We start from the raw sequence: 6,502 nt of genomic DNA, 5'->3' as shown, positions 1-6,502 counted from the left end.
TTACTAACATGATGTTAGCCAGCAACTTTTAAGAGCATCTCCAACAGACGCCCAACGCGAGGCGCGCTAAAAAGACGTTTGCAGCTCGTTGATCGCCTGTTTTGACGCGGCGACGAGCGCTTGCTCCAACGACCGCTGCAAATTTTAACGTGCGTGAATAGCTCCAGCAGCTGCGCTAAAAAGCAGCGAGCGCGCAGCCGGCGCTTGCCATATGTTGCATTTTGGACACGAGATGATATTTCAAACATCAAAACAAAACATGGCATAATTTAAATCACCCAAACAAGTTCATGACATAAAAGTGCATGCCCATAAGTTTAAATTTATGCCCACAACATCATCCAACCAAGTTCAAAATCCAAACCAATCATGACACAAAAGTTAACGCCAACGAATGGCCCATCAACAATCAAGCATCGTCCTCGTCTTCGTCTTCCTCTTTCTCCGATTCATCATCCGAAGACAATTCTTCCTCCTCCTCTTCATTGTCGCGCGCCACATCATCATGTGAAGCTCGAAAGGTGTTGGCAAGATCTTCAACGGCAGCATGCGAAGCTGTGTGAGGCACACCGAAAGACATTCCGCCCGGAGGTGCTCCCATGCCTCCCATGAGACACGCAAAATTCATGCCTCTCAGAGTGCGGCGTGCGGAAGCGGGCACACCAAATAAACAGCGCGCGATGGCGATTCAGACCGCGCGCTTAATGCGCGTCCGCTGAAGCCCGGATATCGATTGCGCGTGCGCTAAAAAGCACAAATTTACGGCGGGGCACTTATTAAGCGCGGCCTTTGAAGATGCTCTAGGTTCCAACTAAACGAGCTTACTGATGAGTGGTTCTTATTGGTTTACATTACATTTGATTTACTTAGAGTTGAGATCCAAATTGAGAGATCCTATCCTGTCATTCACCAAAGAAATGCTTCTTCTAGCACTACCTGGTCGATGCCTCGATGGACGGACAGTGGGTTCAAAGGTCAACTAGTGGCTAGTCGGCAGATAGATCGGCGATCTGGATGTCGCCCTTGTGGAAGGCCGTCCTCTGCGGAACTGAAATCGGATGCGATTCAGGCTGGGTCTCTTCTGCGTCGTCAATATCTGGGACGTTGGAGAAATCTGGCATAGCCTCCTGATCTTCAGGAGTTCCTGAATCTGTGGCACCAGATTTCTCTCTATCTTGGCTTGAAGAAGGAGAATGATTCTGGAAATTAGGATGGATGCACTCCTCCTCCTCCTCCTCCTCCTCCTCTAGCAATCCCAGATCTGGGACGCCCTCTGTTGCGGCCGGCTGGGAACAAAATCTGCCGCAGGCAATGGCAAGATGAGGATTGTTGCCCTTTGGAGAAAACGCGCCGACGAAAAAGAGGATCCACAAGACGAGGAGATACCTGAAGAGGAGATCCGTGAATGACTCTGCACCGAGATTCATCGTTGAATCGTGAAGAAACCTAGGGATCCAGGCGCGTGGATGGGGAGGCCGTGGTTCGTCCGCTCGATGCAGCTGCGTCTGCCTGCTTCGATTCGAATTTTGAATCGCGGATGGGGATGGTCGGGGGTGGGGGCTGGTCACGGGGTAGTGGACGGGGGGTAGGCGAGTACATGCTACACGTCTAGCGTAGGTAGGATGGCAGATACGATAGGACATGTATTCTCTCCGTATGCGCTGAGAAAAGAGGAAATAGGCACAATCTAGTGGGTCCGTGTGGGCCCTGGGGCGCTGATCCACACGACGAGCGGACGGCGTCGATACGAGTTGTGCGTCTAACTAGTTAGGAATAGCCATATTTGGTCCTCTGCCTGACGCTGTTTGCCGCATGGCGGTCGCAGGTCGAATTCAGGACGATGACTTCCCGGCGCCCGCGGCTTGACTGCGCGCAGCGTTGCCCTTGCAGCGGCCAGAGCTACCTCCACAGCTCTTACAGCCACGCTGGGACGCAAGCACGCGCCCCCTTGCTCGACGAGGTGCTTCCAGGTGGCCATTCTGTGTCTGTGGGGGCAGCGATAGGCGGCGATGAAGGCGGGAAGGCGTCATGCCTGCCTCTCGCCAGGGAGGTCGGCGTCCGGGCGGCAGCCGGCGGGGGAGGCAATTTCATCGTCTCGCCGCTGTCCATCCACGCGGCGCTCGCGCTGGTGGCCGCCGGCACGCGGGGCGAGACGCGCGAGGAGCTCCTGGGGTTCCTTGTCTCGGCGTCGCTCGACGAGCTGCACGGCGCGTCGTCGACGGATCTGGCTGGCAGGCTCAACGGCCTGGCGCAGACGTCGTTCGCGTGCGGCGTGTGGGTCGACCGCGCGCAGGCGCTGGAGCCGGAGTTCATGGCCACCGCCGCGTCGAGGTACGCTGCCACCGCGGAATCGGTGGATTTCTCCTCGGACCCGGAGCAGGCGAGGCGGCGAGTGAACGGCTTCGTCCGGCGCGACGGACGGGCGCATCCGCGACGTCCTCCCTCCCGGCTCGGTCGGCTCGTCCACGCGAGTCGTCCTCGCCAACGCGCTCTACTTCAACGGGACGTGGTCCCAGCCGTTCGACCAGTCGGCGACCTTCACCGCGCCGTTCCACGTCCCAGACGGCACCATCGTGCGCGTGCCGTTCATGACGACGGGCCGGTTCCCGTTCGAGCAGCACGTCGCCGTCTACCCGGGCTTCAGGGCCCTCAAGCTGCCCTACAAGAACGACGGCGACCACGCGGGGCGGCGAGCCAAGGCTGCATTCTACATGCTTCTCCTCCTCCCGGACGGCGCCGCTCTCGGCCTCGCCGATCTCTACGACAAGGCGGTCGCGACGCCGGGGTTCATCAAGAGCCACACGCCGGGGGTCCAGGTCCCGGTCGGGCGGTTCATGGTGCCGAAGTTCAAGTTCACGTTCGAGTTCGAGGCGTCGTCGGACATGCGGAGGCTCGGGGTCACCAGGGCTTTCGAAGGCGGCGACTTCTGGGGCATGGTGAGCGGCGGGGATGGGCTCTTCATCGCGGGCGTGTACCATAAGGCCACCATCGAGGTGGACGAGCTGGGCACCGTGGCCGCCGCAGCAACGGCCGTGGCGATCCAGGACAGTGCAAGGGCGCCACGGCCTCCGGTGGATTTCGTGGCGGACCGGCCCTTCTTATTCGCCATTGCCGAGGAGAAAACCAGCGCAGTACTGTTCCTTGGCCATGTGATCAATCCTCTCGCTGAATGAGCAATTGACTCTCGGATTTGGCCTTTGGGAGTGGGTATAAAGATTTCCGTTGAACCCAGCTCGTGTGTATTTTCGTGAAATGTGGTGTGATATGTCAACATTGTTCTGGATCGCATCTGGATCGCATCTGGATGCCCCCGCGTCGTCCTCCCCCTAGGGCGACTCGGACGGCCAGAAACCTAGCCGCCGCCGCCGCAAACTCCCTCCTCCTCTTCCTCCGTCGCCGCCGGAAGACGCCGCCGGGCTAAGCCCGGGGGCCGACGGCGGTGGCGGGGGATCTCCTCTCCCGTGCGTATCCGGGGTGGGGCGGACCCCAAGGCGTGTGGTGGTGCGACCGATCTGGGATCTGCGGCGCGGCGGATGGCTGCAGGCGGTGGGAGGCCGGCCCGTCCTCGGATGGCGACGGCTTGGCGCGGCGGAGGCCAGGGCTGCGGGCGCTGCTGATGGCCCTTCGGGGGGGCGGCGGCCGGCTTGGCTGCGGTGGCGTGCATGCTGTCTTCAGATCGGCGATGGCGGCGTGGGGGGCCTGGTGGTCTCGTCGGCGGCACCTTCGATCAGATCTGTTCTGACCGGTGCAGCCGGCGGTGGTGGCCATCTCTTCCGTCAGAGGTGGTCGGCTGAGGCTGGGTGTTCGGATCTCGGGATCCGTCATCTGGCACCAGCTGCGAGTCGGGAAGACGTAGTTGCCGGTGAAAATCGAGCCGACGGCGGGCGATGGCGGCGTTCCACGTCGTTACCTTGATGAAGGCATCGTCATGTGACTATCGTCGACCCACTCGTATTGCTCCGGGAAAACCCTAGGATCTGGTGTTCCAGACCGAACGATGGCGGCACTGCGGTGTCGTTTCTCTCTTGGGAGCATCGTTTTGTGGAGCAGCGCTGGAAGTCAGAGGCAGGAGGTGGAGCGGCTTCGTCTTGCACGGAGCTTCGGTGGAGATGTCAAGTCATGCCTGACCGACAGGTGCTACGCTTGGTCATGCCTGGTCGGCAGGTGCTACGCACGACGGATCCTCCAAGGGCTTCAAGCTGTGTCGGCTGGTGGTACTTGGCAGCATGGCGCTGAGGTGTATCAGTGGCGACCGCGACGTGTTCAGCTATTTGCGCGCAAGGAGGAGGTGCCGTTGGGCGTCGTGGTGGCGTCGACGATAGCTGGACCGAGCAAGGTTGATGCATCAGTACAGTTCTGAAGATGGAGCAGTGGCAATTGGCGGCGGCGGCCTCTGAGAGCACGCCGGACCAGTGTGCCCCAGACCCGGCAAGTGGCTAGGTTGGGGTCTCAGGTCTTAGATGTTAGGCTTGACTGCGATGTCTGTTTGCCCAGGCTATCTGCGCCCCTTCATCAACTGGATAGGTGTAGCGACAGTTTTTTGCTTAGACGACGGCTTTAGTCTTATTGATGTATGACTTTGTAAGGTCTTGTGAGAATAATTAATAAAGTGACCGTATGCATCGCCCAGATGCAGAGGCTGGGAGCCATCCTCCTTTTCTAAAAAGAAAATGTCAACATTATTCTGTACTCCTATGTTTCTTCTGATCATCATGATTAATTTATGTTCCCTCGTCTACAAACTTCTGTTGGACAAGTTTAGGCCTGCAAAACCCCATTGGTGAATAAGCTCTCTCTCTCTCTTCTCTCTCTCGCGCGCGCGGGGATGGTGAATAAGCTCTGTTCACGGGGACACTAATTTCATTTATTTATTTATTTTATCAAAGAAGGGTTTCCTCCTTTCGATTTTCATTACTGAAAACCAAACTTATAGGATCAAAGTTCAGACCTGGTAGCAGCATAGTTCCATACAAACCCAACACACCCAAAAGCCTCACAATTTCATTTAGTTTTACTGGCTATCACATCAAATTAACAGAAACTGTACCTGATTGAAAGGTTTTATCAAGATCTAGTACACAAATACGACAATAATAGACTGTATTCAACACTTCCTTGACCAATTTTGGTCCCTTCAGTCAGAAGCATTTTCCAGGATTTGCAGCGTACGTGTTCTTCCCCCTTCTTTTTAACTGTTTTATTCAGTCATGTTAACAAATCTTGTATTTGTCACATCTTCCCATCTTAATGAAATTAGTTACAGCCCGTGCCTTTCTTTTAGAATTAGTGTATTTTCCACTGCTGGTCATCAGGGGCTTTTGGTATCTGGAAATGTGGCAGCAAGTTGTGACACCTGACTTATCAATGGTCCTGAGATTCTTCAAGCATCTACTCCTCGATCCACCCACACGTGCAACTTGTCAACAAGTTGAGCAACAAGCTAGAAGCCTGATATAAACCCATTTATCAGTGAAAAGCGACTTGTCACGAGGAAGATGAACATCCAACTTTCCTTGTACACTTGTATTTTCCTTCCATAATTCTCCTATTTCTTCCCCAGAAAATTAGGGCTTTGTCTGAAGTGCTAGTTGACCCTGTACAGTGAGGGGTGTGCTAGCAAGTTCCACATATATAAATATCTTCAAAATGAAGTTCCATGTAAATATCTTGGAAAGGAAAGGAAAGCTCTGTGCTATGGTCATGTTGTAATTTGGTCGACAAAGATTTTGTTCACTTTATCGCAAATATGTTTCAGATGGGAGAAAGGAGAAAGTGCAAGCATCTGAATCATTTGTGACCATGGCATTTCATTCTGCAGACGTGATAAGAAGCGAACAAGGTGCACGTGTAGGCCAACTTGTGCAAGGCAGAGGCAACATGCGTACGCCTATAAATGCCTTGTGACACCCGCTCATCACATCCTCATCCCCTCCTCAAGTGAGCACTTGGACTACCCACGCAATACAATTACACAACGCAGAAGAAGCAGAGAGGAGGAGCAAGAAGGAGATCGGCGGCGATGGAGTACGAGTACCAGTACAGCGGCGGCGGCGGCGACGGCGGCAGCTTGAGCAAGGAGAAGAGGCCTCCGGCGAAGAGGGGACAGGTCAAGCTCCAGATGGTGAGGGCGCTGAGCAACCTCGTGTCTCCCAGCGGCGCTGTTGACGGCTCGAAGCAAGCCAATCGCAACAGCTTCAGAAGGGAAATAAGCTAGTACAGGTGAGCAAAATGCATGGTAGATGGGTATGGTGTATGTGTGTGTGGGGCAAGGTGCTGTTTTCTTCTGAGAATTTTAGCAAGATAGTCTCCAGTGGCGGAGCTTGATGAAGATTGTTGAGGGGGCTAATCTGAGTTGAGAGGGTGAAGAAGATAAGTTATATATGAAGCTCCGCCACTGATAACCTCTCTGTTTTTACGTGGAGAACCTGTTTGATCCACTGTACTATTACTTGGGGTCTAATGTTATATACAAACCTTGGGTGTGCATGACATCAAGGCTTGC

At 55.0% G+C, this 6,502-nt stretch overlaps 1 pseudogene; it reads left to right on the top strand.

Moving 5' to 3' along the window:
- The first annotated feature begins 1,840 nt into the window (after window positions 1-1,840).
- LOC119350567 lies at window positions 1,841-3,221 on the top strand (annotated as a pseudogene).
- Window positions 3,222-6,502: the final 3,281 nt, after the last annotated feature.

The sequence above is a fragment of the Triticum dicoccoides genome, chromosome 1B, assembly GCF_002162155.2.
Source record: "Triticum dicoccoides isolate Atlit2015 ecotype Zavitan chromosome 1B, WEW_v2.0, whole genome shotgun sequence".
NCBI lineage: Eukaryota > Viridiplantae > Streptophyta > Magnoliopsida > Poales > Poaceae > Triticum > Triticum dicoccoides.
The sequence above is the reverse complement of the archived record's forward strand: the minus strand, read 5'-3'. Positions and strand labels throughout refer to the sequence as shown.